This window comes from Phocoena phocoena, chromosome 14, assembly GCF_963924675.1.
Source record: "Phocoena phocoena chromosome 14, mPhoPho1.1, whole genome shotgun sequence".
Lineage (NCBI taxonomy): Eukaryota > Metazoa > Chordata > Mammalia > Artiodactyla > Phocoenidae > Phocoena > Phocoena phocoena.
Window position 1 is genome coordinate 20,130,211 of NC_089232.1, and position 21,337 is coordinate 20,151,547.

General features: G+C 37.1%; 1 protein-coding gene and 1 pseudogene across 5 annotated transcripts in view; both read right to left on the reverse strand.

The window, feature by feature from the left end:
• The window catches only part of CTNNA2 (catenin alpha 2), a 1,049,032-nt gene that overhangs the window by 1,008,477 nt on the left and 19,218 nt on the right, over positions 1–21,337 (reverse strand). The gene's annotated exons all lie outside the window — the stretch shown is intronic.
• Positions 2,874–2,955, reverse strand: LOC136134297 (U6 spliceosomal RNA; annotated as a pseudogene).

The window sequence follows — 21,337 nt, forward strand, 5'->3', positions numbered from 1 at the left end:
TCCACTGGTTGGCTGGTTGTTTGTTTGTTTTTTTAAACGACTACTATACTTCCCTTTCTGGTCCCTCCTTCTCTTTCCCATTCTGCTGATCAATCTGCTTATAATGTGGAGAAATTCTATTTTGGGTTAATGGTAGACTGATTTTTTTTTTGTTTCTCAAAGTATAACCATTACCCAGTTCAATTAATAAGTAAGAAATAGACTAGAAACTCAATTATTACCTACATAAAGTATTTTATAGCTAGTCTATATGAAAGCCACACTAAGCTATCTTGGAAACATTTATACTTGGTTTACTCTCAAGGACTGAGCAGAAAGTTTTCATGTTTCACACTTTCCTCCTTTGGCTCTGGGAATTAGCATGGTAGCTATAAATAAGGCTGGGTTTAGAATAAGGAATAGCATTCAACTATCTCCTTGCCCAAACTCTTCAATGATTTCCTCTTGCCTTTAGGATAAAGTTCAATGCCCTCAACATGGAGTAGGCCATGATCTGTCTCCAGCTCACTTCTCAGAGGCTCATTTCTTGCCCCACCTTGCCCTCAATGTGCCTATCTGTCAGATTGAAATTCTTTCAGTTTCCTAATCACTCCATGCTCATTCTCACATCAGGGCCTTGGAATTCCATGTCTCCTCTGCCCTGAACACCCCATCCAGCTATCATCTGATAGGTAACTTCACTCTTCAGATCTCCACCTAGATAGGAAGCCCCTTCCATTCGGCCTTCCATGCTTGGTTTGCATGCCCCTCACTGTAGGACTTCAGTGGTCAGTGCTCTCTGGGCATGCCCTCTCATTGCATTTTCAATATTTCATTACAAAATCTCTTGTTTGCTTCTCCATATCATTTTACGGACTGCAAGTGAACTACAACACTAATTCCTCTGCATCCTTCAGCTACTTACTCCTTTTAGAGCTTTTGGCAGAGGATGCTAACTTCCATCCTTTATCCATTCTTCCTTTCTTCCTTGTTGCACCCACAGTTTAGCTGGGTGTCTGGTTGTTCAATACAGAGTATATTTCTCAATATCCCCTGCAACTAAATGTGGCCAGGGAATGTGAGCAGAAGGCTTATGTGCAGTTTTCAGGTCATCTCCACAAGGACACTTATCCTGGATTCTCTGTCCATCTTCTTGATGGCTAGGAAAGGGTGATGGTTTGGAGATAAACTTGGAAGGCACATGTTGAAGTTGGTATAAATACCCCACTAAGCCTATACTCCTCAGTTCACATTACTGTGCAGGAGAGAAATAAAACTGTCTCTTATTTGAGTCATTTAAGACAATCAAATCTCTGTGTTACAGCAGCCAAGAACACAGAGGTCAATTTAGATGTCATTTCTTCCAGGATATTTTCATGTATCTATTACCAGACTATAAATTCCATTAAGACCAGATACTGAATTCACACTTGTTTAATGACACATAAATTAATAAATGAACGAATGACTCCAAGAATCTAGTTATATACTAACCTAATTTATGAATATAATTTCAAAACTTTACAATAAATGGTAGCATAAGTAATTAAGTAGTATCTGTAAAAAATAAATTAGCAGGAATAATATATTTAATTATAGAGTATATTTAACATCAGTATATCTATTAATATTATCCCATAAATCAAAGTATAAGGAAAATACAATCACCATAAGGTGAAATCTTGGAGCAAAGGGAGAAAGCAATCCTCTCTCATGAAGTAATGTACTCTCTCCACCATCAGCATTAATTGCAGCATCCTCCAGCTCATGAGGAATTGGGTAGGAGAGCTGAGCTCACAGAGCCCAGAAGAAGGACTAGGAAAGAGGTCAGCTCAGGAGGGACAAAGAAAGCAAAACATTTAAAGGAAACTCTGACAACCCTTCAGTCTCACCTATTGACATAAAATAAAGGAAATGTGTATCTTCATTTCATGGCAAACAAAGCAGCATGCACTAATCAATTGGCCATGGACCAAATTCCCTCATGCAATTTATCCAAAACAATTATTGTACTTGTCACTTGTTGCTGTTGTTATTTTTGTTTCTGTTTTCAAATAATTCAATAAAGTGTTGGAAACTTTTATGCAAATAACTGTCTCATCTTACACACAAAAATAATAGCCAATGATAAATGACTTTGTGCTGTATATCAGAGTATTTGCTAAAAGCAATTTACATACATCATCTCTGAAATCTGTTTAAAAACAATCTAGTAGATCCCTATCATCAGTGTTGATTCATATTATTTTTATTTAACTATTATATATACATGTTAAAATGTAATTACAGTTTTTTAAACTACAATTCATGACCCATTATTGGGTTGCAAAATCAATTTAATGATTTGAGGTCACTTTTTAAAAAATTTTATAGAATAAATTATACTACAATAGGGCAGGGCAGTGGAAAAGAGAGAAAATACCAGAAAGCAGTTCCTGAAGTATGCACAAATGATGTTCCATGGAAAGTTTTATTTTGGTTAAATACACACACACACATATCTCCACCCAAAAACTATATGCCAAAGAGGTTAGAACTGCGTCATTCTTAGGTCCCCTTACTCGTAGTTGCATAGCCAAAAGCCTATTGACCTCACAGTTGTAGCATGCTCTCACTTTCTTTTTATCCTGGCTCCACTACCTCACTCCAACTGTCCAGTCTTGAGCCCCTATTGGATTGTTACACCCTGGATTCAGATTGCCTTCTGTTCTTCAGTGGTTTGAAGTAGGAAAGATTAGCTTTGGGGCAGAGTGCTATGAGGGAGACTTTCCTTCAGTGACACCAAGTTCCATTTCTCTGGGGCGACCTACTGTTCCTCCCCCATATATAAATAGGAATTCAGGCTGTGCATCTGGTACCACAAAGACCCAAATGATTATTTTTTTTTTGCAGTAAAAAATATGGAACTCTTCACGAATTTGCGTGTCATCCTTGCGCAGGGGCCAATTTTAGTATATGTACTGCCGAAGTGAGCACGACCCAAATGATTTTTAAATCTTGATTTTAATTCTCCCAACCACCACACCACGTAAGTTGTTACCTTTGACTGTATGCGTTGGGAGTGTAGGTGCATTTCCCCAAGCACCTGCAGTACCTGCAACCAATGAGGAATCTCTCCAGGTGTGTAAATTTCAATTTTAAATTGTCAAAATAACCTTGAGAAAGAAGAACACAGCTGGAAGAATCACACTCTCTGGCTTCAGATTATACTACAAAACTACATCATCAAAACAGCATAGTACTGGCCCAAAAATAGATACATAGATCAATAGAACAGGATAGAGAGCCCAGAAATAAACTGATGCACTTATGGTCAGATAATCTATGACAATGGAGGCAAGAATATACAATGGAGAAAAGACAGTCTATTCAATAAGTGGTGCTGGGAAAACTTCTACATGTAAAAGAATGAAATTAGAACATTCTCTAACACCATACACAAAAATAAACTCAAAATGGATTAAAGATCAGAACGTAAGATGGGATATTCTAGAGGAAAACATAGGCAGAACACTCTGACATAAATCGCAGCAGTGTTTTTTTTTTTGGATCCCTCCCCTAAAGTAAAGGAAATAAAAGCAAAAATAACCAAATGGGACCTAAGTAAACTTAAAAACTTTTACACATCAAAGAAATCCATCAACAAAATGAAGACAACCTACTGAATGGGAGAAAACATTTGCAAAGGATATGACTGATAAGGAATTAATATCCAATATATATAAACAGCTCATACAACTTAACATCAAAAACTCAAACAACCCAATTGAAAAATGAGCAGAAGAACTAAATAGATATTTTTCCAAAGAGGAAATGCAGATGGCCAGCAGGCACATGAGAAGATGCTCAACATTGTTAATCATCAGGGAAATGCAAATCAAAACCATAATGAGATATCACCTCACACCTGTCAGAATAGCTGTAATCAAAAAGAACACAAATAGCAAATGTTAGCAAGGATGTAGAGAAAAAAGAACCCACATACACTGTTGGTGGGAATTGGTGCAGCCACTTTGGAAAACAATATGGAGGTTTCTCAAAAGACTAAAAATAGAACTGTCCTTTGACCCAGCAATTCCACTCCTGGATGTACATCCGAAAGAAACGAAAACACTAATTCGAAAGATACAGGCACCCCAATGTTCACAGTGACATTATTTACAATTGCCAAGATATGGAAGCAACCTGTCAGTCAACAGATGAATGGATAAAAAGATGTATATATATATATATATATATATATATATATATATATATATATATATATATATATGGCAGCCATAAAAAAATAGAATTTTCCTGTTTGCAGCAACATGGTTGGACTGGAGGGCATTATGCTAAGTGAAATAAGTAAGATAAAGAAAGACAAATACCATATGATATCACTTATATTTGGAATCTAAAAGATACAACAAACTAGTGAATATAACAAAGAACGAAGCATACTCATAGATATAAAGAATAAAATAGTGGTTACCAGTGGTGGGGGAGGGGTAATATATATGTAGAGGAATTGGAGGTGCAAAGTACTGGGAGTAAGATAGGCTACAACAGTGTACTGTACAACACCTGGAATATAACCAATATTTTGTAATAACTCTAAATGGAGTATACCTTTAAAAATTGTATAAAAAATTAAAAATAAAAAATAAATTTTAAAAGTCAGTCCTAGATGGGAGTGACAGAGGTGAATGACAGAAACTGGCATGGCAAGATAAGGGTCTCTGGTGAGTGGAGACACATAGCAGTTTGGGAGGGAGCCTTCTTGAGAGTAAAATGTACCAATGATCTACTTAGCATTATAAAGAGGGAAACTCCTCACATAATCTCCCCAAAGGATGGCTGGAGAACAGCCATATTTGTTACAAACACTACTTCTAAGCCAAAGGGGCCAGTAGACATTTTGGTGCTATTTAAAGCCTTTTGTTCAGGCTTTAAATCTGAGTCTTGCCAAAAGAAGGGAAGCAGATTACTTCAATTCAAATCAATTTAGGTTCAGATTTTTTATGCAAATTCTTAGCTTACAAACATTTACTCTAAAAATTTTAAAGAAAAATGATTTAACTCGACAAAAAGAAAGTAGACGTTAATCCAGTCCTCAAACATTTTTGCTCCTCTGTATTTATAATCTGAATCACATAAAACAGAGAAGCAATGCCACTTCCTAGGAAGAAATCAAATTTCAAGTGTAATTTCTTACCAACGAAGACCTCCTATTTTACCTCAAAGATACCTTTTGGAATCCACTGAGGGGGATTTTAAGACTTTTCTCTTGGTACTGCCATAGTCAATACCATTTGCCATCTCTAGGACAAGCAGTCCAAATAAATAGCCAGACAAGTACCCCGTGAGTACGTAGTCAAGCTAGATAGGATTCCCACCAAAATCTTTTTCTCTTTGAAATAGTTAAATTTTCATACTGCATTCCATGTTACTTGTACACACTGGACCTACTCATTTGCATGCAAACCATATTTATATTAATGAATTTAAGTAGAAAAATGAAGGTTCAGGGAATTCCCCAGTGGTCCAGTGGCAAAGACTTGGCACTTTCACTGCGGTGGCCTGGGTTCAATTCCTACAAGCTGCGTGGCACAGCCAAAAAGTAATAATAGTAAAAAAAATTAAATTAAAGAAAAGAAAATGAAGGTTCAGAACTGTGTAATTATGTCCTAAAAGATGCTTTCGTTCGAAGTAACAGGAAATTTGAGGCAAATGATTTTGACTCGTGTGTGAAGCTGACTTGTATAAAGGGGTCAGTTCAAGGTTTCATTTTGCTCCTTCTTCACTAATAACGTTTATGGACATTTATGGATAGCAGCTCTTTTTGCTTACTTCATTTTTTTTATTGAAGTATAATTGCTTTACAATGTTGTATTAGTTTCTGCTTATCTCATTTAACTCTCCTAAAACCCACTGACATCTGTATTGTTACCACCATCACCTCCACATTACAGAAAAGGAAATAAAGAGACTTAGGAAGATTAAGTAATAGGTGCAGAGATCCAGGGCTTGGAAGTGGCAGAACTTGGATTTGAACACATGTCTGTGTGATGCCAAAAGCTGTACATTTAACAGCTATGCTGATGTGGTCTAGTCAGAGGTCCCTTTGTTAACAGAAAGGAAGGCTTTACAGAAGGTGGGAAATCTTCAGAAAAAAATGCCTCCAAGGACTGCCTTTTGTGGCAGGGGGCAGGAGAGAACAATATCATATAAAAAACTGACAGAAAAGTGTTAGATGGGATGATACAGTTATATTTTTTTTAACTTCTCCAGTTAATTTCCTGTCTCCTATTGCTGTCCTGAAGTTCTGTGGAGCTGAAGGTCTCAACGCTGCACTGCAGCCATTTAGAACAGGTGATGAGTGTAATTACACATACAAAGCTTTGCCCTGATCAAAAAGTCACCTTCCCTCTTTCCAGAATTTTACAACAATCCCCTGGTGACAGCAGCAATAATAGTTCACAGTTATGTTGACTTTTCCCCATACTGAAAACACCTGGAGATGAATTACACCAAGAATGTCCTAATATTAAGTTTTCCTGGAACTCTTCTGAATCAGTAACACATATTTGATGAAACTCTCTATCAGTGGCCTCCCTGATGCCTAATGGCGTTCCTGGTACTATAAGACTTCAAAAGCCTCTGGAGACAAGGTCCTGCCTCCCAGTAGCTTAGAATTCCAGTATAATACACTCAAGGACAAGTCTTCATTTTATGTATACAGTCCATTTTTCTTTTGTCTTTTACAATTTTATTTTATTTTATTTTTTTACTTCTCTGAACTATTTTTGATATTTTTTTTTGTGGTATGCGGGCCTCTCACTGCTGTGGCCTCTCCCGTTGTGGAGCACAGGCTCCGGACGCTCAGGCTCAGCGGCCATGGCTCATGGGCCCAGCCACTCCGCGGCATGTGGGATCTTCCCAGACAGGGGCACGGACCCGTGTCCCCTGCATCGCCAGGCGGACTCTCAACCACTGCGCCACCAGGGAAGCCCCTGTGAACTATTTTTAAAGTAGGAAATCAGATAAAAAATGCAAGTACATCAGTAGGACTGTCCCTGTGAAGCCACTGGCAGAGCAGGAGCATCTACAGTATGAAGTGTCCTTTGTTGATTGGCCTCAAACTAAAAATAACATTCAAATACCCTATCTCTTCAGTATAAAGGAATTAGCTGGATCCACAGTGTAAATATTCATGAAAGGAAAGAGATCCTAAGGGAAGGTAAATCTCTAAATCCCTGAGACTTTCTGTTTCCTTCATTTGCTGCCTAGTTTAAAACACCACCAAAACCAAGAACTTTCATAGTAAAAGTTGCTGCCAAGTGTCAATGAGAATGAGTCCAAAAGTAAGAATAAGAACAAAAATTTCAAAATAAGAATGTTTAAACATTGCTTTCTCTTCTACTTGTGCTGCTCGTGTCCCTTTCCCAATTAGTTATAAAACATTTCTGGTTCCTCAAGGAGGGGCGGGAGGGATAAATAAGGAATTTGGGATTAACATATACACTACTATATATAAAATAGGTACCCAACAAGGACCTACGGTATAGCACAGGGAACCATACTCAATGTTCTGTGATAACCTCTAAGGGAAAAGTATCTGGAAAAAAAAAAAATATATATATATATATATATATGTGTGTGTGTATGTATAACTGAATCACTTTGCTGTACACCTGAAACTAACACAACATTGTAAATCAACTCTACTCCAATTAAAATTTTTTTTAAATAAATAAAAAAATCATTTCTGGTCCCTCAAATGAAACCTGGAGGAACCTCCAGGTCCTAACAGTTAGTGTAGAAAGAGCCGAATTCGATGCAAAAGCTGCAAAGTGGGTCTAGGAGGGCCCCGTGGAGATGATCTCTGTGTTCTGAAAGGGGTGGGGGTGGAGACAGAGGGAACAGCTCTTCACACTGTATCACCTGAATGAGAAGAGGTTGAACACTCCTATCCTCCCCCCTTCCCACCACACACCTCAAAGGGGAGCTTTTGCACATCTTCAGTGGAGCGGGAGGGAGAGGCTGCAGGACACTGAAAGAGTGAAAAAGCACCAGGAAAATCAGAACACATTAAGAAAGTAAATACCTGGACAGTCCTGGGAAGTGCTGACACGGAAACAAAACCCACTAGCCGGTACAGCACAAGGGGGGATTGACCTAGGACCCCAGAGGCGGGAAAGGGGCTCTGGTGCAGTGAGGTTTACAGCTTCACGTGAGGGGAAGGAAGAATGGGATGGAGCAGAGGCCCCAGAGCAGGATGTCTTTTTTTTTTTCTTTTGGTCTTCAAACATGAATTTTTTTCTTTTCAGATGAGAAAGGAAAAAGTTAAACTCTATTTGCAGATATCATCTTACAGGTTGAAAATCCTAGGAATCTACTTTTTTTTTGCACATTTGATCAACCCATTTTATTTATTTATTTATTTGTTTTTACATTTCTTTTTAAAATAGTCTTTTCCGTTATGGTTTATCATAATATATTGAATATAGTTTTCTGTGTTATACAGTAGGACCTTGCTGTTTATCCATTCTCTATATAAAAGCTTATATCTGCTCACCCCAGCCTCCCACTCTATCCCTCCCACAACACCCTCCCCCCTTGGCAACCACCAGTCTGTTCTCTATGTCCATGATTCTGTTTCTTATTCATAAATAGGTTAATTTGTGTGCACCCCTATGTTCATAGCAGCACTATTCACAATAGCCAAAACATGGAAACAACTGAAATGTCCATTGACAGATGAATGGATTAAGAAGATGTGGTACATATATACAACAGAGCAGGACGTCTTTAATGACTGCCACTGTGGACATGTGAGTCATCTCAGATCTGCCAGGAAAGGGCTTAGGGAGGTGGTGGGGAAAGGGGGTGGCGTGAGGAGCAAGGCGGGACCCCAGCTCACCCAGGTGGGGGGCTTTATTATTAATACACACCTTGAATTCTCTTTCTCAGGCTGTTACCGCCTATGTGCCCATCTGAAAAAAAATTCATTCTATTCGTTCAACGTATTATTTTCTAGGTGTAAAACCAATCAGTTAAAGAAAGTTAAACTATATTTTAAATATTCCAGAGAAACACACTGTTAAAAATAAATGACAACAAAAGAGCTGGGAAGCAAAGAACTCTCTTTTATAATGCTGATCATCACTTCCTAAATTAGCTATTTTGTAAGCATGCATTTTGGGGTCTTAATTTTCTATATCATAGGCCACACAGGTATAGTTTATTTTATACACACACACACACACACACACACACACACACACACAAATACAACTGAAGTAAAAATAAATAAAAACCTGAACAGCAGAGGGAGAGCTGTGAAGGCAGTGGTGACAGAAGCAGCTGTCCATAGAATCAGAGAGTGTTGAGGAACATCTGTAGATTTCAATGAGTGTTGTGATTTAGATTTTGTCTTCAAGAGAGAGGCTTTCACATTGTCAGTTAAGGAGAGAGCAAGTTTGTATTTTTAAGTGGACTCAAAAGTCTAAGAAAAATATGAAATTTGGAAAGTTGGGAACATGACTGCCAAGACAATTGAGGCCACAATTCTACTTTGAAAGATGCAAAGAGCCCAGGAGGTGAAGGTTGATGACTCCCTTAATGGACTCAGTCAGTGAAAGGTCGGTAGCTGGAGCAAGTTGCATACAGGAACACAAGGATTTGGGGACTCAGGGACACAGCCTATCACCAAGGTCTTGGGAGGCTTTCTACTTTAAAGTATGATGATGCTTGAAATTGTAGCATTAAAATTGGGCATTGATCAGCTGGGAACTGTTGTCTCATAACCAGGCGATCCAGGGGAGAGCTCTGGGCATAATGTAGTAGATTCTGAAAATAACTTTCTGCCTCCTCTACGTAATTTGCTTTCTGTAGACAGTTTCCTTCCCAGACCCTCAAGGACCAGCACAGCCATTACCACCACAGCCAAAATAAAAACAAGCTGTCATTTACTATGAACTTACTATAAGCCAAGTACTGGATCAAGTTTTTGTTGTTGTTTTTTTTTAAATTTTATCTATTCTTCAATGAGCTGCAACAAATCTTAACTGCCTTTCCTGAGGACAGGGTGCCCATGTTAGACATGTCCAAAAAGTGTGGTTACTTACCAGTACTTTGTCATTTTCCACAGCATTCATGGGCCTCTGAATTCATTTCTTTTCTTTTCTGTCAAACACACCTTTTAAACTTAATTTTTAGAAATTAATGTTATTCTTATCTCCTCTATTTCATTATTTAAAGTACTCGTATGGTGGTTGCATAATCAAATGGTAAAAATATATGGAAAGAAGGTCTACATGGGGTGAATGGTTGGGCTAATTGATGCCCAAAGTTCCTGCAAACCCCAAGCTGGATGATTTTATCATGAGAGCTAGGAGAAACCTCAAAGGTCTTATAGCTTTCACATTAGGACACAAAGGCTCAGAGTATTTAAATAATTTTCCCAAAGACCACAGGGTACTTAGTGATGTTGTAGGACAGTGTTTAGAATATTAACGTGTGTGTGTGTGTGTGTGTGTGTGTGTGTGTGTGTGTGTGCGTGTGTGTGTGTGTGTCTTATTAGCACTCTTCCTTTTACCTATTTACTCTTCCCCATTTGGACCACCTAAGCCATTTGGATTTATTGCTTAAGATTAGGGAAGCTTTAGCAGAAAAGAGAGGGGAAAAAAGAGTCCCGGGAGAGGACTCAGCAAACAGATAGCAGACTTGGCAATTACCTGATGAAGAAGAACTAGGTTACCTATCACAAGCCTAACCAAGGATTCTACAATCTGGAGGAAGACAGATTGTCTTATGAGGAAGCAGTGGGTATTTAGACAGTCACAGGCACCTGAGGAAAGAGACCCTAAATCCTGTTCCCTGTTCCCCAGATAATCCTTGAGTAAATAATCATATGTTTTATCATCAAAGGGACACTATAGATAATTACCTAAAAACACATGTAAACTCAGACTGTACTAGGCAAACCTCAAGGAGGATCACCCTAGATTTGAAGATGAGAAGGTAACAAAACCTCCCACAAAAGGCAGAAGGAACCTGTGCTCTTTTCTCAGCAAAGCCCAACAGACAGAGCAAGATCATTAAGAATCAATGAGTCTAGGGAGCTGATGTATTTATAAAGCTTTTCAGAGTTCCTCACATCTCAGCATGAATTCTTTCCACCCCAGAGTGGCTCTGAGTTTGCTATTTTAAACTTTATAGTTTTTATTTATTTATATTTTATAATGTAGGTTTTCCTCAAATGTCTGCTGAGTCTTGATTGTATGCTCATATATATAGCTGAAATCCCCTTTTGCACTGTGTGCTGTACCTGTTTGTGGGGCAGAGACCCACACCAGTATCTGGACAGAATATTCAGTGACAGTGGTGAAGCAATGCTGCGGGTAGGCGCTCCTAAAATTTTTCACCTGGGCCTGGATCACCCTGGAGGCACACCTGGCTCCCTGAAACCAAGATCCCAGACTTGTTGCTCTCAACTAGATTCAGAAACCACAGTTGGTACATGGGGCCCAGGGAGGGGCGTGAGGTCTAGAGGACGAACCGGCTTCCTTCCGACGAATCAGCACCTTGTCACCCCTGGCCTAAGCTGATCACCCCTGATCTCAGTTTCATCCACTTCTGGACGTGAATTTAGTACCACATCCGTGTTCTCCAGCAGGAGGTACCCACGGAAGTTCTGAGCTGTAGTTTCCTTCTTCAATCAGTCTGATTTTTTGTGGATTCTTCATAATTCTTGTTCTACCAAAAGTTTTCAAACAGGCTTTTGAGCTCAGCTATTTAATTATCTGTTACTTATTTAGTTAAGTATATTTTCTATCATTTCCTGGATTTTGAGGCAGGAGAGAGAGGATACAGCATGTGCTCAACCTGCCATTGTGAAATGAAAGCCAAGGGACAACTCAGCAGGGACCTGGGTACACCAAGAGCTGGAGACCAGCTGGTCAATGGGCCTCTCTCAAGGACACTCATGTACAGGTGCAGGTGACCCAGAGGGTTAGACAGCTGACCCAGTATCCTGACATTACACTACATAAACCGCCCCCCCACCGAAATTTAGGTCCAGTGAAACATAGGAGGAACCTAGAAATTGACTGAGAATGCATTTCTTCCTCCCCAACAGAATAAGGGCTTAAAATAGAAGTTAAATTTATTATAGAGAGAGGAAGTTGCATTTTTTATAGCCTTGTAAAGGTAGCAGAATCAGAAATATTCATTCATCTTAGAAATTTTTATTGAGTAACTACTATTTGCCAAACACTGTTCTAGACCCTAAATATAGCATAATGAAATCGAAAACACCTCCAAGACTCCTGACTTCCATTCAGTTTCTTTATTAATGAACTCCCAAAAGTACCTTGTTCTTCATAATATAATTGAATATGTTTATAAATAAGAGATACTCAATGCTTAAAAATAATTTGAAAATAAAACTCTACCTAAAGTTGCATTCTATGCTTTAGCAATCAGATAAAGCCACATATTCGTTTTTTATAAGCTACAAAGCAATGATATAATTCCTAAGTCCCAAACAGCTTTTCCAAGTCATATACAGAACATGCTTTTTCTTGATAGAAGACTAAATGCCTTATTTCAACTTTACCTAGATGCTTTCTCCACCCTCTTCATAAGAATCCTAAGTCTTTTTAATATTCCAAGAAAAAAATATGCCTTATCCACAGCCATAAAATTAGATGCTATTGGTTTCTTACAGTTTGAATCAGTACCAATTACACACCCACAGGTCTCTTCCTTATTACAATGGCTTCTATTCAAGCATTAGGTAACTATTTCTCCCATTTTTCTTCAGCTAAAAGTAAATTGTAAAGAAATCAATTCAGTTTGGATACTTACATTCATGACATTTATTGTATTCCCACATTTTACATCACAGAATAGGTGCTCATTATTTCAGCTAATCCAAAGACATACAACTAAAAACAATTTACTAATAATATCCCAGCTTGTTATTTTTTAAATATACAACTACTGTCACAAACAATAGTAACAGTAAAAAATAAGAATGCTAATGTCAATATATCAACCACTATTAACCACTAGAATTATCCAAAATAGCATTAGCAAAGGGTACCTAATAAATAGTTCCTGTGGTAATTCTAGATGGAACTTAAATCCAGCTGGCAATAACATACAGACACTTTAGAAAACAGCTCTCAGAACCAAGTGCTTTTAGAGACTCGGGATTTTTCTTGAATATCAGTTGAAGTTGCCAATAAAAAAAAAAAAGTCAACGTGAAATCAGCTTAGTGTACTTAACAAGTATTTTGATGGCATTAACCACCTTCATGTCATCTCTCATTGGCTGTTTCCCATTTATTTATATATATATATATATATATATATATATATATGTGTGTGTGTGTATATATATATGTGTGTGTATATATATATATTTCATCTGTCCTATTAAAAGTAAACATATAGCTGATTCACTTTGTTGTATAGCAGAAACTAACACAACGTTGTAAAGCAATTATACACCAATAAAAAAAAAGTAAATAAGAGATGATGGTAAGTCAGAAATGGGTACAATCATAGGCTAGAGAGCCTAGAGAACTTTTTTAAAAAGTTCTCTGTTTATCCGATATGGTGTTCTCATTGTTATGATGATTTACTATGGGGCCATGCCACTTAGCAATTTCTTATCCATTCTTTTCTCTCCTGTGAGTTTTCTTTGAAGAATGGCACATCTTGGACTAGACAACAGCAGACAAGGGCAGATAACATGATGCACATAAATTGAAGTTGCAGAGGTGGCACCAAGCAGTGAAGATGGAAGATGAGAGGGGTCTGGAACACAATCTGTGTTTCTCCTTGAAATTAACTGTTGCCTTTCCAACAAACCAAATTCTCCAGACCCTGCTCAATATTTACTTCCTTCAAGAAGCTTTCTCCAAAGCAGAGCACTGACTTTTCTAACAGCTATATGGAAGCCAAGGTGTCATGTTCATTTGAATATACAGACAGTCCCTGTCTTACGCTGTTTCAACTTATAAGTTTTCAACTTCACAATAGTGCAAAAGGGATACACATTCAGTAGAAACAATACTTCGATTTTGATATTTGATCTTTTCTCCGGCAAGATATATGTGGTATGATGCTCTCTCCTGCTGCTGGGCAGCTGCAGCCACAACTTTCAGTCACCCACGAGCCCAAGAACACAAGAGGAAATAACCAATTCACTTACAACCATTCTGTTTTCCACTTTTAGTACAGTATTCAAAATTACGTGAAACGGTCAACACTTTATTACAAAAGAGGCTTTGTGTTAGATGATTTTGCCTACCTGTAGGCACATGTAAGGCAGTGTCAGCTAAGCTATGCTGTTTGGTAGGTTAGGTGTATTCAACGCATTTTCAATGTACAATGTGTTTATTGAGACATAACTCCACAGTAGGATGAGGAAGATCTGTACCGTTCATCAGGGTGTGATTCAAGAATCACATGCATCAGATCATACAGGGTACGTTTTAAAAACATAAATTCCCAGGTATCACCCCAGACCTACCAAATCTGAAACTCAAGAAATTGTGCCCTGCAAACTGCATCTAAATGAGCTCCCAGAGTGACTCCCTTGCATACTAAAGTTTAAGAACCACTGCCCCACAGCCTCCAACACAGGTCTATGTATAGCTCAGTAAATACATGACTGTATTAGAATTTGGGGCCACATGAGAGAAGAATATATTCAGAAGGGAAAAACATGAACATAAAGTTTGAATGTGGCTTATTAGGAAATAAAACACTGAACAGAGATAGAGGCAGTCTAAGGGAACAGAGAAAGTAAACATATAAAAATGAAAGTGATCGCAAGCTCACTAAAAAAACACCACAGAAGAAATCAGATACTGAGAAAAATGCTGCAACACACACACACACACACACACACACACACACACAGAAATTAAAAGATGAGTGTCTTCTATTTTAAAAGGCAAATGGCCATTCCTTTATTTTTACAAATTCACACACACTCTGCCTAAAAATGCTGGAAAAGGTGAGTGAAGAAAAGGTTTTCTTACTTTGTATTCACAAAGGAAAACAAACAAAATAGTTCTTTCTAGCCAAGGTCAACGTTTTAAAAAACAAAATCACTAGAATTTTTTTCCCTAACATCCTTTATTTTATGTTTTTCTAATAAAAATTATATATATTTAATTATATATACTATACAAAATGATGTTTGGATATACATATACATACATCTATATAATGATTACTATAGCAAAGTTAATCCAATTAACACATCTATGGCCCCACACAGTTACTGTGTGTGTGTGTATTGAAAGCACCTGTAATCTACTCTCAGCAAATTTGCAATATAAAATACAATATTTTTAAATATAGCCCTCATACTCTACATTCAATCCCTAGAATTTATTCATCTAATATAACTGCAACTTTGTAACCTTTGACCAACACCCCCATTTCCCCACTTCCCTGCCCCTGGTGAGCACCATTTTAAGTTTTACTTCTATGTATTCACCTTTTTAAGATTCCACATATTAAGTGAGATCATGCAGCATTTTTCCTTGTGCCTGGCTTATTTCACTTAGTATAATGTCCTCCAGGTTCATACAGTTTGTCATTCATACAATGAATGACAGCCTTCTTTTTAAGGCTTATTCAGCCTTCTTTTTAAGGCTGAATAATATTTCATATACACACACACACACACACACACACCACACCTTCTTTATATATTCATCCATTAACAAACACTTAGGTTGTTTCCATATCTTGGCTATTGTGAATAATCTTACAATGAACATGGGAGGTGAGATATTTCTTTGAGGTACTGATTTCATTTCCTTTGGATATATACCCATAAGAGAAATTGCTGGATCATATGGTAATTCTAGTTTTAAGTTTCTGAGGAACTGCATACTGTGTCCCATAGTGGCTACACCAGTTTACAGTCCCACCAACAGTGTAAAGGGTTCCATTTTCTCCACATCCTGGCCAACACTTGTTTTATATATATATATATATATGTGTATATATATATACGCATATATATATATATTTTTTGATAACAGCCATCCTAACACGTGTGAGGAGATATCTCATTGTTGTTTTGATTTGCATTTCCCTGACATCCTTTATACTCTTGATACAGACAATTAACTTGACCCCCCCCCCAAAGAGCTATAATTTATTTTTGTACTTTAAACCATACAAATACATGGAAATCCAGGTTTATACTAAGAAAAAATAGATAAAGGTAACCCTTTACTTTAAAAGTTAATTTTTAAGTATTGGTATTTTTCCTTCAAAAAGGAACAAATAACTTTTCAGTGAGACAAAGAATAAAAATGTGCATCGTTGTGCTGTAAAGTCAACCAACAATGACACAAAACAATATGTTGCTAAAATAATATAATAATTTGAGGTAGAGAAAGACTGGGAAAAACCTAAATACCCAAACAACGAAAAACTGTCTAGGCAAAATCTTCAAAAACTGTCTAGGCAAAATCTTCAAATGTACAATAACATGAGGCCATAAAAAGTCACACAGAAGAAGATTTAATATCATGGGTAAATATGCATGATATAAAGCAAATTATTTTTTTCCTCAATTATGTTAAAGTTTTACATAGGCAAATTTTAGGATAATCAACATTTCAGTTAGTTACCTTGTTTTCCATTATCTTCTTAGTGAATTTTTCTAGATTTTCAACTTTTCTAAAATGTACATTAACTTATAATGATGAAAATAAATATATAAAAATATAGGATAGTAATATTTTGTTTATATTTTTCAAAAAGTTCATTTTCCACTGTGAGATCCTTTTCTCTTTTCGTTATATTTCTACAAAAATTGTAGTTTTCTTAGAACAAATTAAAGAGACTTTTTCTATTCACGTTCTGTTCTTTTCTATTTAACTTGACTAAATTTGTTTTAATTTTGGTAATTATTGTTAATGATCATGAGAGAATGATTTCTAAAACTGTGGTTTTTTTCCTACAGAAATTTATTTCCTATTAACTTTTTATGGTGCCAAGGCTAACGGATGTATTAAAATGATGGCTGATGAACTGCTTACTTCAAGAACCCGACTAGGGCAGGGATTTCATTAATCTTCAAAGAACACAATCGCGGCCAGAGGCTTTTGATGCCCATCAACTTGTAAAACATTTGTTTCTTTTGTTGTAGAAAATAAGTATTTGTTAGCTTATAAAATGTATATGTGGAGAAAACTTAATTTGCTCTTTGAAGCTATAAATTAACTCAGCAGCCTTTTGCTCATTTATTACCCACTATACATGCATTCATGGTTAGTTGGCCCACAAAACAGAAAGCATTTTATCTTCATATGATAGGTTCTCCTATGGCACATGTGATCCACACACAATGAGAAGTTCCATCTCTCAGTGGCTAAAAAGACAGTAATCCAGGAATCAGGTGTGTGAAAACTTGGTGACTCTCATGTTGCCTTTGGATCTCATTTACCCTAAATGTATACTACAAATCATATGGCATTTCTTCTCCTAATAGCAGCAAAAATGCAGTACACATTTCTACATGCCAAGTGCTAAGAGGTTCCAAGGCATTATTGCATTTGGTTCTCACTGCTTCTTCTGGCACTTAAAAAAGCTGAAAATCCATTCCTTTTTTAAAGATGAATTTTAAAATTTAACCTTGATTTCCTGCTTTCTTCAGAATGCTGTTTCTTCTTTCTTCTCCATGAAGATGTCTAACTCAAAACTATATGCTTTGTTGATCAGAGTTTCTTGTCATCTTCTTAGACCTCTTACAAGATAGACAAGTGGGTGGAAAGGAGGTAATAGGCAGTCTCCACTGGCAGGGTGTATGTGAAAAAGTACTCAGTAATTTGAACATGGGACTAGTGAGAAAGCACAGAATGCTTTCCATGCTATCACTTATCTGAGCTATACTGAATTCAATCTAACAAAAATGTTGACCGTGTAATCTAGCCTTGGCTACAGTGGGGACCTCACTCCATTCTGCTTCTTGCTCCTTTTGGCTTTAGGGGAGCAAAATTTGCCATCCCAAAATATCTCTTTGGCATGTGGATTATTTTGAAGTAAAAATAATCAAGGCCCAAAAGACTCAGGAAGAAATTTTGACCTTTTCCCTTAACTGCCTAAAGGAATTTAGATAGAGGGCCTGTTCCTGGAATAGAGATACCTGCAAAGTATATGGGCTGGATGTGCTGGGGGAACTCTAGGCAGCACCTGAAGATCCGTATCCTCTCTGTGTCCCAATGTCTCTTCCTGGCCCAGCAAACATTTGTTTATCACACATCTGTTTTTTCATCTCTAAGTGAATTGCCTTCCTCCCCTTTGAAGTCCCAAACCACTACCCCCAACATCTTCTTTTGTATTTAGCTGAAGCCGGTATTTAAGTTAAGGGTTTCTGACATTTTGGCGAGTCACTCAAGTTTTCCTGGGTCTCTCCCATGTATACATATTATTAAACTTTTGTTTGATTTTCTTCTGTTAATCTGTCTCATGTTATTATTATTATTATTATTATTTTGCGGTACGCGGGCCTCTCACTGTTGTGGCCTCTCCCGTTGTGGAGCACAGCCTCCGGACGCACAGGCTCAGCTGCCATGTCTCACGGGCCCAGCCGCTCCGCGGCATGTGGGATCTTCCCGGACCGGGCCACGAACCCATGTCCCCTGCATCGGCAGGTGGACTCTCAACCACTGCGCCACCAGGGAAGCCCTGTCTCATGTTATTTTAATTCCTGGACCAGCAAAAGGAACTTAAAAGGATAGAGGAAAATCTCTTTCTTCCTGACATGGCATTTTAACACAGTAAACATTGTAAAATTAATAAACAGAAATCTCAATTTAATAGATTTGGAGGACCAGAAGGGGGAGCTCTTGTGTCCTGTGATGATACTAGAGCCCAGCAGGAAGAAGAAACACCCCTCTGCTTTCCCAGAAAAGACTCAGCCAATGAAAAGCCATGGACCGTTTACTACAGCCCTCCCAACTTGCTTTTCTCCTCTATAGAGGAGTTCTCCTTCCCTTGCCATGGGGGGACTATCACATGGCTGGCCATGCATGGTTGCAGATCTCAAATGGCAATTCTCTATTGATCCTGAATAAACTCGACTTTGCTGGAGAAATATCTGGCAGTTTATTTATTTCAGATCAACATTATAAAGAAGAGCTTATCAGCCAGGCAACAACATCCAATCCTGAAGGATAGACCTCACAGGGCAGCATCTCTTAAGGCATCATCTCACCCACAGGATCAGAGTAGCCCTGTGATTCACCATCTCAGTCTGTGCTTTGAGCAGTTAGCAGTGGAATTATTATTTCTTAGGGGTATGAGCAGATTTCACTTACACATATTTCCATTTTCAGCTTTATTTATTGATATGTCTTTTAAAGTGTTGGCAAAAAATATGAAAAAAATTGTTTACAGTCTTGATTTTGGTATAGAAAAGAAAATATGAATTGCAAACTAAGGCAGGAAGGAAAAATGAAGCATCATGAAATCAAATTAACCTACAAAATGTAAGCAAACAGAACATGATGAAGTCAAAAATAAATATATGATTCAAAGCCAAAAGCATTAACCACAAATCTTGGCTTCAATTAGCCAAACTCAAATTGTAAAAAAAAATTGTGTCAAACTATCATTTTTACAAAAAATATAGAAATTGCTATTTTAAAAAGTAATATTATATAGATACTGAGAATTTTAACAAAAATACTTACTAAGGAACTCACAAGTGGGAAAAGTAAGGCACCAAAATTGGCAAGCTATAATTATTGTAAAGGGTGCCCATTTATTTATACATTTATACAGGCCATTAAGAGATCAGACTAACTCAAAAGATCACATTTTATTTTCTTTCAACATGCTATTTTAGACTAGAAGATGGCAGTGGCAGGAAACTTAAAATATTTGCATTTGATGGTTTCAACTACTAGATATTTTCTTACCCTGTGTTACCAAATATTCTTCTGTTATTCTTTATTTAATAAGCTTAAGAATTACAATCATACTGGTCTCATCATGCCATGCTTAACAATATTCTGCAAGTGGGGCAATATCTAAGATAAGATGGAATTATTAAGTATTTCAAAACATAATAATACTGCCAAATGGTATCAGGATCTGTCTGTAGATCTCAGGGTCTTACTCGCAAGATCCTAATGTCAGATACCACCTACACACCTCATCTGGTGTGCTGAGATTACCAGATAGGGGGTAAAGGCAGGGGTTGCAAACAGCTATATTCCCATTTCCCAATCTGTATGTGATGATCTAGTCCTCATGGTTAGACCTTTTGCAACTCGTCCTCCACTTCACTGGGGACTTCTGGCTTAAATGATCATATAGTCATATTTATAAATCTAGACTATCACAGCAAGTAATGATATCAAGCTGCCATGTCTTAGGCTCCAAAAACAAATCCACAATCTACAGATTGTGGCTGTATCTATATTCTGCAACAGCAGGTATTTTTTCATCAGTGTTTCTGCCACTTAGTAATATTGTGTTGTTTATTTTCAATGGCAAAAGTTTTTATTTATTTACTTTTTAGAAGAGGGTAAAGAAGCCATGTGAAGCATAATATGGTAATAATGGGAAGAATCACTAGTTCCAAAAGGTGCATGTCCTTCATGAAAAAAGTAAGTGGAACTTTTTAATGAGAAAATAAAGGAATATTCAAGAAGCTGGCTCTTATTCCCTAAGACCTGGATTCAAAGTCATACTGAATGCTAATGAGAAACTTGATACTAATACTCACTGATGTAGATGCATAAAGGAAGTGTTAGGAAGTGTTCAAAAAATTAAAAGAGAGTTTAAAAATATGTGAGGGATATAAATTAACTAATGCACTCATTTGGAATGGCTTAAATCACTAAACTACTAAAAGTCCACCTAGCAGGAAACAAACAAGGGAAAGAAATTCCATGTTTTTCTAAATTGACAGAAAAGAGAAAGACGTTCAAGTTTTTGATATTATGAATTATAGTTGGTGAAAAATTTCAGAATAATGTATGGTTAACTGAAATATTACAAATCATGCATAAATTTTCATCACTCCTTTCTACAGTTTTCATGGATATGCTTAATTTGCTGTGTAAATCTGAGTACACTAATATATGTCTTCTGGAAATAACACTATATCCAGTAACCACTCACTAGGCTAAGATTGATTATGCTTCCACATGAATAGCTCATAATAAAATAACTTGCTATTAGCATATAAAGGTGTAATTTAAGTTACAGAATAATATGGTAAGGATGGTAAAATGTAAATCACTTTGAGACTTTACCTTTTGGATGCCTTCCCACCATAAAAGTTTTGGACTTAACCCATTTCTGTCAGACTTTA